Genomic DNA, 13,220 nt, shown 5'->3' on the forward strand with positions numbered 1-13,220 from the left:
CCATTGTTTCACCATCATCCCAAAACAGCTCTCCCTTTGCTTCTTTTTTGTCATCCAGGGCAATGATGAATCCTAAAGGATTTTTACGACTAGAGGAATAGAAATAATTCGTCTTAGAGAAAGATATAGATCAGATTGCTAGAATAAGAGTACTAGGGCAGATGCTCCTGAGAATCCCCCTAAGAATGCATTTTAGATGAAAATTATTTTATAGACCAGGAAATTAAGGTTCCTGACTGGAATATGGTAAACTTAACATAACCACTAGATGCAAGATATGGGTATTAAGTGGCCAGGTCTTCTGACTATTATTCAGTACTAATTCCATTATAAACCATGCTAGGGTATCACATGCAAATCGACTTTCCCTGGAAAATGAGGGTGGTGAGTTTTGTAGACAGACATATCTTGGATGAAAAAATTTAAATGTCAGAGATATTAGTATGAGTTTTTCTGTTCCTATCTTCCCATATCCTAAATCCCAGTATGTTCTTCTCCATGATACCTTACTTGACCAACATTCTCTGAAAACAAAACAAATAACAAGATTGAACTCTTATAGCACACCTGGCTTCTGTGGTCTCAGCTGGCTCCTGTGTGGGGAAGATGTAGCCCCCTCGAAGGTGAAGTCCTATCTTGTCCCCAGGAAGAAACATCTCCATCCAATTCTTTCTCTCTAGAATAGCTACATTCTAAGTAAAAAGAAAAAAATAGTTTTTCTTGAAACCAAGCAAGTTAACTCAGCTACTGGTTAGTAGTAAATACAGACTCTTGGAACTGGAAATCATTTCAGACATTGTCTGATCTGATTGTATCTCTCTTGATTTAAATAACAGATCATAGAAACATAAACTTATGGGAATGCTGTATCTGAAATGGACATTAGAAGTCATGCACTTCTATGTTCCACTTCCAACTGTGTATTCTAACTAGATTGGCTATAAAGAATATTTATATGAAAATCATTTCACATTCCAAATGATTTTCAAAATAAAGTAGAAATACATTCTCATAAAAAGAATTACCTAATCAATAAATAACAATAATAATGATCAAGGAATTAATTTTTTTTTCTTTTTCAGGAAAAAATAACTCACACTATCCCAACCCCTTCAGATCCCAGAATGCAAATGCAGTGTACAGCATAGGGATAGTCAGGGATCTTCAGCTTCTCCCTCCCTAGATACAGCCCAATATGTTTAGCAGTAAGGGAATCTCCTTACTTACTGTCTCATAGTCATACCAGATGGCATCAGGGATGTATGCCTTCACTCGGTCCACACCCTAGGACAAAAATAACATCTTACATCCACATTGCCTACTTCATGCTGATAGCAGGTACAGAGACATGAGAGCATCTGTAGATATCTGACTGACATCTCAATGTAAATGAAGCAGTACTACCAAGTAATATATGACTGTATTATTTGGAATATCATATGCATTCCAAATATACAGTGGATCATTGGCAGAAAATTTTTCACCCTGGGCTGTATTTCTACATCTGCCCTTACCACTCCTCGGCCCACTCCCTCCCCATTCACTACCAACTTTCCACATTCTCTGCTACAACTCCTTATCATAGTTTTACATCCTAGAATGATAGACTTTTTAGATGTTAGAGCTAAAAATTAGCAAGGAACTTTTCTTTTCCATATGGACACAAAAGAATCCATTATTGTCATCTAAAGACAGTCAAAGCCACTCTAATATCATATCCATAATAATCAGTATTTACTGAAGTTCATTATGAAGAAATAAATGGGCTGAGGGACACTGTGAATACCCTGTCTGTAAAATGTGTGTGTGTGTGTTTATGTCTATGACATTTGGTATGTGACCTAATTCACATAGCATGCAAAGAAATTTACTGAATGTAGAACTGGTGTGATGAGCAAGCCAGGACCCCAAAGGAATTGTTGATGTATGCTCCATGTCTCTGCATCCTGGTAGAACCTGGGGATATGGAAATAATTATGATTTAGCCTTCAATCAAAAACATCCCATGATAATAACTAGGTCATAGGTTTTTAAAGTTGTCATTTGAAAGGCAGTAGCCAGAGAGATGAGGAAACTTACTCATGGACAAGAGGCCGGGCCACAGTGTTTCCTTGGTTATGAGCTTTATAGAAAAGGGTATACAGGTAAGGCAAAAGTCTGTAGCGGATATTCAAATAGTATCTGGCAGAATCCAAAAGCACAGAGTTTATTCCAAAAGCAGCAGGATCTTGGTCCTGGGGAGAAGAGAGAAAAAAACATACAAAATAACTGCTTAACCAATTACATTATAGTTAAAGGCCAAATTTGGTCCAAGGACTTTTCCTACATTAATAAATAACCCTTTTTTTTCCTGCAAGTAAAATACTTCATTCATCCACTTCTCCCTCAATGTGTTTATATAAATTTGTAAGTCTCTACTTCTCTTGACTTTTTTTTATCTCATCTTTCTTTTTAGATGGCAAGCTTCTCCAAGGGCAGCAATCCTTTTATGTTTTGTTTTGTTTTGCTTTATTATATGTTCTCTCTGACAAGTACATAAAATATAGAGCATGCACATCTGAGTTAAGACAGTGGAGGTTTCCTTATTTGTTACTTGTACAAGAATAATATTATCTCTCTGTAGAGAGACATATTGACTTCTCTAATGTTCCAATTCTAACATGCTAGCAATTCCTTAGTCAAGGCCAAATGACAATTTTGATCTCTCTTCCTTTCTTGTGAGAGGTATCACTCACTTTTCCCAAAGTCTTGCTCCTTCACTTTGAATTGAGTTAAAGAATAGGACCTTTCCCCTCTTCTCCATTCTCAAAGAATTGACTTCTTCATGTCAACCCTAACTACAAAAGGGCTAGTGGCTAAATATCAAAAAAAAAAAAAAAAAAGTGTCCATCCGCTGAAAGCCATTATTCTCTCTTTAAATATCCTAAAGTCTTTTACCTGGATCTCTCCTTTGCCCCTCTTCTATGTATCACAGTTATTTGTTTATAGATAATATTTTCCCACCACCACTCTTTCCTTTAATCAAATCATAAACTCTGTGAGGGAAGGACATGTGCTAGTCTTAATTTCTGCATCCTTAAGAGTTTAATGAAATAATTAAGCACTTACTATCTGACAAGCATTATTTTAGGCACTGGGAATACAAAAACAAATGTGAAAGTCTCTGTCCTCAAAGAGCTTACATTCTGACAGAGGAGACAACATGTAGATCTATAAGGATATCTGAAAAAATATATAAGGAAGGAAGAAGGAAGGAAAGGAGAGGCAGGTTGGAAAGAGAGAGAAAGAGAGGAGAGGAAGGGAGGGGAAGAGAGGAAAAGAGAGAAAAGGAGAAAAAAAGGGACATAAGAGAGAAGAAAGGAAGGAAGGAGGGAGAGAGAAAAAGGAAGGAAGAAAAAAGAGGAAGGAAGGAAGGAAGGAAGGAAGGAAGGAAGGAAGGAAGGAAGGAAGGAAGGAAGGAAGGAAGGAAGGAAGGAAGGAAGGAAGGAAGGAAGGAAGGAAGGAAGGAAGGGAAAGAAAAGAAGAAAGTGGTGGGAAAGATTAGCAAATATGGTTAGGAAAATAAGGAGAAAGTGATATGAGCTTTCAGCCTTAATATTTCCATCAGCTAAGCTTTCCACGAATTCTGGGCTCTATTCTTTATGTCTCTATTATCAATGTCCCATGCCTAAGTCAACCTCTTTGTTTTACTCAGAGGAAAGAGATAGTAGAAACCTTTATTATTTTAGAGACACTAAGATCAGTGCCCTCATACTTTGGTTCGTGACTTTTCAGAAGTGAAGCAGAGGGGCCTGGGCGTACGGCTCGGGAGAGGGGCCAGACGGGTTAGTGCAAAATGGTCACGCCCTAGGCGGTCCCGCAGTCCAGCTGTTTGGAAAGTTTGGCCGGGGGGCCGTGTGAGCCTCCAGCGGCGGGAGAGGGACCGCAGGCCAGTGCTCGAGGCTACAAGAGTCAGGAGGAGCTGTGGCTGAGGCCAGCCTCACACGCAATGCCTCCCCCGCCCCTCCTCCCATTAGAGCGAGCTCGGCTGGGGCAAGGAGCGAGCGGGACCACGGAGAGGGGGACATGCTCCACGTGGCAGGGGCGACGGGCTCCGGCTCACGCTCGTCGCGAGCTCCTCCTGAAGAGGCCGCACGTGGATGCAGGACGCCTCCTTCACGCCGCCTGCCGGGAGTCTCCTGCAATATGGTTGGAGCCCCGAGATGCTGATCCCAGGGGGCGGAGAAAGGGAGCCCGCCGCGAGCACTCGCGTCCCTGCTGCCGCTTCAGCCCCGCCCCGGACACTGGCCATGCGCAGACGGCTCCCGCCCTGCTGACCCCCGCCGGCCGACGCTGGCAGGGCTGTGAGCGAGCCTGCTGCGGAGGATGGGCGTGGCGTGGCCGCCTCCGGCGGACCACGTGGCTTAGGAGGAGCGCCTCTGCGGACCGGGCCTGGCTGCAGGGCGCTGCCCACGCTGTCCTCGACGCCTTCAGCCGCGGCCATCTTCACTTGCTGGCCCGACGTGCACCAGGAGCGCCATGTCTACCTGGATGAGCCGTTGAGATCGGGTGCTTGCTGGCCCTCTCCCCACCCGCAGAGAACAACTCCACGTTGGACTGCAAGGTGCAAACTTACCGCAAAACCTGCGCCATTGTGATTTCTGGAAAGTGGATAGAAGGCTCCCAGCTGCATCCAGCGCCTACACAGCTCCTCGGTGGTGTTGGAGGCAAAGCCACAGATGTTTGCACCCACCTGGAAAAAAGCACGGACACCCGGCCTTTGGCTGTGTCTCTAACATGTGGACACTTTCAGGAAGAGATCCTGAGGAAGACGCGAACGTCTCTTCTTTCGGAAAGCTCCTAGGCTAGTGAGAGAGACGAGCTATGTGGAGATCTCAGACATAAAGACGGATTTACCTAAGACGCAATCAGAACACGGACTAGTCCTGCGGTACCATTTATCTAGGAACTCCTGCGTGAAGTCACTACCTCTACCAAAGCAGGACGGGGCTCTGACTTAGAGTCAAAGAATCCTAGAGGCTTGGAAAGTTAAACCTGAAGCTCTAAGAGATTAAGTAACTTCCCTTAATTCACACAATCAACTTATGTCAAGCCTTCCTGGCTGCAAGACCAATTTTTGATTCCCGCTTCCATGCTGTGATGGTATTGAAAATAATGTATAAATAAAGGTAAGTAAATTTAATACAGGATGAAGAGGAGTAATAATGCAATGAAAATCATCAGTCTATAAAAAAACTTACTTTCAACTTCAATCCCTAATGCTTTTCTTTCCAAGGCTTTCCTGATGGAGATTTTAAAAATTTTAACAGATCTTACTTCTACAGCCTTTTTCCCTTTCCAGAGTTACAAAGAAGAACAAACTAGGCTCTAGATTTATTATTTTATCTTTGAAAGGTGACTGAGCAGAAGGATGTGATTTTTTTTTCTCCATCAGGACAAATTTGTAATGAAGCCTTTGCTTTTTACTCCCAGAAATTGTTAAGCACAATCGTTAAGAGACTGAATCTCCATCTAGGAAGGTATTTTTTTTTTTGGTTTGGTTTGGTTTTGTCTGCTTTTTCTAGCTTTCTTTTTTGTTTTTTCTAGAAGGAAATTGGATCTTACCATGGGGATACCAAAAAGGTTGAACTCAAGAATGCTGGGAATGGACCATTGGAGATCATTCCAAGTGGCTTCATTATCCCCTAGCCAATGAGCTGCAAATTTGCCTGACCCAGCAAAGGTTGATCGAGTCAAGATGAAACTTCTTTTATTAGAAAAAATTTTCTTCATGGCTCTGGAAGGGAAAGGTATCTGGGTTACCAAATAGCTGTGTATTCAGAATTTTCTTATTGTGGGTAGGAAGTGTCAGAGAAGCAGCATGTCTTGCACTTTCTAACATCAAATTCAAAGAAAACTAGATTTCTGACTCTCCCCAGAATGTGGAAGAATTAGAAAGATGTCAATGCCTCCCTAGGATAAGTAAGTGAGGCTAGTAGAGTAAATAAGTATATATTTATCCTAGTGTAAGTATCAGGAGTGAGGCAGCTAAGTTATGCAATAGATCAAGGGTAAGGCCTAGAGTCAGGAAGATCTGACTCTAAATCTGACTTCAGACACTTACTATCTGTGTTACCTGACTCTAGTCACTTCACCCTGTTTGTCTCAGTTTCCTCATCTACAAAATAAGCTGGAGAAAGAAATGGCAGATCATTTCAGTATCTTTGCCAAGAAAATCCCAAATGATCACAGAATCAAAAACAACTAAAAATAACTCAACAACAACGTCAAAAATTTAGGCTTACTTTAATATCTTAGACCATATTCTAAAAAAAAATTCAAAATAGATATACAACCTCAATATTAAAGACCATAGTATAACAAATTAGAACATCAGAAGATCACATATCTTTCAAAGTTAGGAGGAGGAGATATATTCTTAAACAAGGGATAAAATTGGTCACAAAGATTGAACAGATTACTTTGATTACATTAAATTGAAATGCTTCTTCATAAAGAATCCAAATAAAAGTAGTTGAATGGAGAACAGCGTTTGCATAAAAGTTTTCAGGTTAGAGTATGATATCTAAGACATATAGAAAACTAATAAAAATATATAGAACCAAAAAATATTCCCCAATAGATAAATGGTCAGAAGATATAAACAGTTTTGAAAACAATTGAAAACTAATAACAACCATATAAAAGAATGCTCCAAATCATCAGTAATAATAGAAATCAAAATTTTAAAAAACCTTGAGGTTTTATTTCATACCCAGTAAATTGGCAAAGATGACAAAATTAGGAAAAGTCAGTATTAGAAGAGTTGTCAATAGATAGGCATATGGATGCATTGTTGGTGGAGCTATGAATTAAAAAAATAATTTTGGAAAGCAATTTGGAACTATGCCAAAAAAGTGTTTAAAATAATCAAATTCTCTGACCCAAAGTTCCTGCTGCTAGGAAAAAAAAAAAAAAAGTGTTCATTGATTTAAACAAAAGAAAGGAAGTCCCTGTGTATTCCAGAATATTTATAGCAGTATTTTGTATGTGTGTTTAGTATTTAAGAACTTGAATGATGGAGGATCTCTATGGATTTGGGCATGACTAAACAAATGGTAGTATGGAAACAATGAAGCAAAGGAAACTTTCATGGATACAAAGTGAAGCGAGTTAGAGCCAAGAAAACAAATGATTAACAACAATGTAAATGAAAAGACCAACCAACATGAAACACTGAGAATGAATGTGATAAAATTAAAAAGAATAAGCCTGGCCCACAAGAAAAGATAAGAAAAAGAAAAGTACTATTCCTCAACTCACCTTTTCACAATACACACACACACACACACACACACACACACACCTATATACACACAGAGTTTTTTTTAGATGTGGTTCATAGATATGAAATCTTTCATATAGTGTTTAATATTTTTTCCATGTATTGATCAGGTTTTCTGTTTTTTCCCCTCTTATTTCTCTTTGTCTTAAAAAAAAAAATCAAATCTTTATAATATGGTATGATTATTTGGGAGGATGGAAGAAAAGGATAAATAGTTAAATTTGGTCAAAGACAAAATCAAAAAAATTTTTGTAAAAAAAAAAAAGAAGAATATGAGGTCCTTTAGGTTATGGTCTATGTTCATCTTTCTTGTATCCTCAAATTAATCTAAATCACTAGTACTATTAGATATACAAATCAGAACCTTGAAGTTTTGTCTCATGAAAGAAAATTACAAAGATGACAGAAATAGTAATAGTCGATATTGAAGATGTCATTAGATAACATAATTCCCATTGCTTAGCACAATGCCTGGCCAATTGAGAATACTTAATAAAAGTGTTTTGATTTTAAAAAATTCTACAAGACCAAATAATGATAATATAATAATAATATTAGCTGGCATTTATACAGTACTTTGATATTTGCAAAATTTTTTTTCATTTTCACAACAACTCTTTGAATTATTTAAAGTAATGCCTATTTTATCAATAATTTAAGTAACTTGACCACCTGATATTTGTCTTGTAATGTTCTTTTTTTTTTTCTCAAATATGATGGTTCTCTCTGGGAGCAGGTTTCTTGGGGAGGTTTCTAGAGGCAGCTTTAGTTTCAGTTCCAAGTAAATAATCACCTCAAATGCAGCCAGCTGTTAAAGTAGTTCCTTATTGTCTCTTCCAAAATAGCCCAGTTAGCTTTCTTTGGTTCCAAGAGCTCTCATTGCTAGTCTTTTGCCTCTGCCAGCTTTTGCCTCTAGCTCAACTCCGACTCCTGGCTTCTCAATCCCCTCAACTGACTGACTTCCGACTTTCAATCTCTACAACTCTTTTCTCACTTTTCAATCTCTTCAAGTCTCTTGACTGAAGCTCTAAGAGCTTTTTATATATGATCTCTTAAAGGTGTGAACCCAAAGATTGACTCCTCCTCTGAGAGAGTGGGATTATGGGTTTCTGACTTGTGAATCTCCCAAACTTATGAACTAATGTGTGAGCTAATGTGTGAACTCTCAAAGGTGTAAACATAAGCATTGTTTCTATCAATTCTAGTGACAATACCTTATAAAGATTCTAACATTGTCTGAGGCAAGATATGAATTCAGGATTTAATATTCAAGTCTAGCACTTAATGTATTGTGCTTCCTAGATAATTCACCTAAAGACAAAAAAAAAAAAAAAAAAAAAAACCCAAAGTGATATTATTCCAGAGTGAATGAACTCACTGAGAAGCCCAAAGGCAGTTAGAAAGAAGGCCACTAGAAAAGTCAGCACTAATGTAGTCTAACAAAATAACCTTTCAATACAACCAGAGAAGTGCCAGATATACATGTAACTGTAAGGCTCAGTTTCCTGAGGCAGCAAAAAAAGATGAAAAAAGTCTCAGAGTGACTGGAAACCCAAGTGAAAACCATATGAAACTACTGAAAATATTAATGTCAGTGTTCAGACCAGGATACTCTAGATCCAGAGCCTTCAGAATCCTGAGACAAAGACCCATTTCTGGAATTAATGTTGGAAATGTAAACTGTAATATTCTCTCTAAGATATAATATTCTCTTGTTGGGGTTTTCTTGGGGTCTCTGGAGGCAGCCTTCATTTCAGTTCAGTAATCACCACAAGTGCAGCCAGGGATTAAATCCTTTATTGTCTCTTTCCAAGTATTGTCTCTTTTCCTGGAGTCTAGTTAGCTTTCTTAAAGGCCTGTCTCCTTGGTTCTGAGAGTTTAAGCTTCTGCCGCCAGTCCTTTGTCTTCTGTGCTTCTGCCATCTTCTTGAGGTCCTCCTGGATGTGTCTTGGTTTCTGTAGGGAAGGCAGGAGGACTGCCACCACTTCTCTGGTCTTCCCTAGTTCTGATTCTGGCTGAGCTTGTCCAGGCTTATATGGTCTCTTATCAAAGGTGTGAATCCTATAGAACTATAGTAAATACTAAGTACATGTACTGAACTAGAGAACTGTTAAGCACCATGCTAAATTAGATAACTATTGTCTCTATCAATTCCACTGACTTAGCACCTTGTTTTAAGTTCTGGCCCATAACATCTGCTTTCTTTTATTTTTTGAACATAGGTGGTCATGACCTCCCTGACTTCTCAAGGAAGTGAGAACCCCAAAAAAGAGATGATCATGCCTTCCCTGACTGCTCAAAAAAGAGGTGAAATCTCCATAAAAGGAGGTAATCACACCTTCCATGACTCTTCAAAAAATGGGTGAAAACACCATAAAAGGAGGTGATCAAGCCCTCCCTGATATGTCAGAAAGGGAGATGAAAACACCAAAGGAAATGGGAAATCAAATCAAATTCGCAGGTTTCTGAAGGGGCTCACTCTTAAAACAGATATACATAAATCCATCCATATGGGAGGTATTACACATAATTACATAAATTACATAAGCACATAGTAACATAACACAGGCTAGTAGTGATGTAACAAATAACATGAATCAACATGAGGAATTATATATGTCCATAAGTCCTAGAAATAGTCCAAAAGGAATCTATTGTCCACCACTCCATGTGCCGGAACCCAATAATTCCTGCAAGTATTGAAGTCCTGCAATAGTCTCATCTTGTATTAGGGAATCCAATAATTCCTGCAGATTTTGTTCTTAGGTCTTTTTCTTTGTTTAGAGGTTTTTCTCTTTTTCTGTCTCTCTCCAGGTGCTTGTTGCCACCCATATGTTTCCTTCTCCATCTGTAGAAATACAAGCAAACCCTTTCTCCCAAACAGTTAACCTATCTAGTCCCTTCTATTTACCACTTTCTAAATCTCTTCTCATCACCTGGCAATTACATTGGAGCTGCTCACACTGGACATTGAGGCCCTTCTGGTGGGTTAAAAAAAGCCTATATTCTCTCTCCAATTGTAATCCCTTTCTGCTATCTGATTGCTTTTTGGCTGATTGATCATGTCTTAATATTGAATTTCTAAAGACTCTCTGGGTGTAACCCCGGCTACCATCCTGCCCTACCTGGGGTCTTGAAGCTGGGCCCTGCCTCTCATTTCCCTGGGTCACTCTACATTCTGAGGCTCAGTGGAAGCCTTTGTGGCATTTTGGACACAGGGTTTTAGGTCTTCTCTCACTCTGTCTTCTCACTCTTATCTCCATACCTATATTGGGCTCTCAGATGTCCTATTTTTCCACTCTGAAAATACTGACAACTTTCTCTAGAGTCCCTGTCTTCCCATGTTCATCATAGTCTGGGTATAATAAGCATTTGTGCCCACTGCGGCACAACATCTTATGATCTCCTCTAAAGGAGCATCTTTGTGTAGTCCCCATATAATTCTTCTGCAAACCTCACTGGCATTTTCCTTAGCCAGTTGTCTTATCATTATTTCTGTAGCTGCATTTTCTCTAATAGTTCTTGTGACAGCTATTTGTAAACCTCACACAAAATCCACAAAGGATTCATTGGAACCTTACTCTATTTTTTTTGAAGACTTCCCCTCAATCATTCCCTAGGAGGGAACCCAAAGCTTTTATAGCAGCAGTAGTAATTTGCTCATATGCTCCTATGGGGTAATTAATCTGTGCTGAATTCTCTGCATACTGACCTTCACCTGCTAGTTGGTCAAAGGTGATTTGTACATTAAGTCCAGTTTGCTTATTGCATTGGGCTTGAATCCTACATAATTCATGATACCCCGAAAGTCACAACAAGTTTTGTCCAGGTTCTAAACATGTCCTTGCTATGGATTTCTAATCACTCGAGGTTAAGATTTCATAAGCCAAATTCTCTAGTAACATCTTAACATAAGATGATGTAGCCCCATAAAGAGTGCAACCCTTTTTCAAATCCTTATTTTTTTCTAAATAAAAAAAAAATCTTCTCCATTGTTGAACTGAAGAGTCAAGCTCTTCAATCACAGAATATACATTTATAAAATCAGATATATACTGTCCTTCATTTTTTGCCTTAACCAATGCTTTTTGTAATCTTGTCATAGGCTTCATAAAAGGTGCTGATTATGTTAGTGCCTCTCCTCTTCCTCCTTCTTCCTCCACCCATGAAGGGTTAATTAAGGGGAGGAGGGGCCATGAGATGGGAAATGCCCATCCATTTCACTCTTATCTGATTCTTCATCCTTTTCACCTAGTCTATTTGGATCCTCCCCCTCCTGCTCTTTCTTCTTTTTTCTTATTCTATAACTTATATAATTTCTTAAAGCCAGTTGTATTAAGTTATATGTATTAAGTGTGTCTTTGGAAATTGAGTCAGGTCCATTATCATTGTAGAATTGACATAATTGCTCTCCTACTAATTTCTACTCCTCTAGATCCAATTCTTTTTCCATACAGAACCAAGGAGATATGAACTAAAAGTTCAGTGATCTGCTCCCAAATTATAATCAAACCTTGGCTTTTCATAGTCTGGCAATGCTCTCTACACATTTTCCTTGAATTGGAAAAGAAGGCTGTTTTCTAAACATCTGTCCCATTTCAGCTGAAGTACTGTTTTAGCCCTTTAACAAAGTTTCCTTCTTGTACTCACCCTAATTTCTGGGTCGAGGAGACTTTTCCACTGAAATCAGGATCAGAGACTTTTCCACTAAAATCAGGATCATATCTACCCCACATTTAGGCACCAGAATGTAATATTCTCTCTAAGATGTAATATTCTCTTCTTGGGGTTTTCTTGGGGTCTCTGGGAGCAGCCTTCGTTTCAGTTCAGTAATCACCACAAGTGCAGCCAGGGGTTAAAGTCCAAATCCTTTATTGTCTCTTTCAAAGTCTTATCTCCTTTCCTGGAACCTGGTTAGCTTTCTTAAAGGTCTAACTCTCTCCTTGATTCTGAGAGTTTAAGCTTCTGCCACCAGTCCTTTGTCTTCTGTGCTTCTGCCAGCTTCTTGAGGTCCTCCTGAATGTGTCTAGGTTTCTGTGGGGAAGGCAGGAGAACTGCCACCACTTCTCTGGTCTTCCCTAGTTGTAGAGAGCTGAAACTATTGAGTCAATGCACTGAGGTCAGGACTGCCGAGCACTTGAGGCTAACGATTGATTGGACAATACTCTATGGGCATATGCTTGGAAAATAGTCCTTCCCACTATCCATGCTGGCTCAATGATTGGTGTATACAAAGGATTGTAGGAGGGATAGGCGGTGGAGTAAGAGGAGGCAGGGTGTCTCTTGGCAGTATATGAGGGAGAAGGCGGTCACAGAAATTCTGCTTCCATCCTGTTCAATCCTGCATCTAAAGACCAAGAATAAAGACTAGGGACTTTTGCTTATTCTGACTCCGGCTGATTCTGGGATGTTCTGGGTGCTAGTGCGGTCGTCACACCTAGTTCTGATTCTGGCTGAGTTTGTCCAAGCTTATATGGTCTCTTATCAAAGGTGGTGAATCTTGTAGAACTATAGTAAGTACTAAATATATGTACTGAACTAGAGAACTGTTAAGCACCATGCTAAATTAGATAACTATTGCCTCTATCAATTCCACTGACTTAGCACCTTGTTTCAGGTTCTGGTCCATAACAGTGAACAAATTGCAGACAATTGTTAAGCAATATAATAGATTCAGAGATCATTTTTAAAATCCAGTTTAGAAGGAAAAAATAAATGCATCACAACTGCTAGTAGAGTCAAAGAAAAAAACATTTCCACAAGAAACTCACGAATACCTAGAAAAATAAAGAGATAAAAATGAAATAAAAGTTCTAGAGGGAAGAATTGAAAGGAGAATGATAGTTTAGAATAGGTGTTAAAAACCCATGCAAGTAATAAATAAAATATATTTTTA

The 13,220-nt window shown here is 39.1% G+C and overlaps 1 long non-coding RNA gene across 1 annotated transcript; it reads right to left on the minus strand.

The window, feature by feature from the left end:
* On the minus strand, window positions 1–1,383 carry LOC127563944 (uncharacterized). Its single transcript, XR_007954154.1, has 3 exons — window positions 1,228–1,383; window positions 568–692; window positions 1–89 (listed from the first exon to the last, which is right to left on the minus strand). It is a non-coding gene; the product is annotated as an uncharacterized LOC127563944 (long non-coding RNA).
* Between the last annotated feature and the right edge of the window lie 11,837 nt (window positions 1,384–13,220).

The sequence above is a fragment of the Antechinus flavipes genome, chromosome 5 (genome assembly GCF_016432865.1).
Source record: "Antechinus flavipes isolate AdamAnt ecotype Samford, QLD, Australia chromosome 5, AdamAnt_v2, whole genome shotgun sequence".
Lineage (NCBI taxonomy): Eukaryota > Metazoa > Chordata > Mammalia > Dasyuromorphia > Dasyuridae > Antechinus > Antechinus flavipes.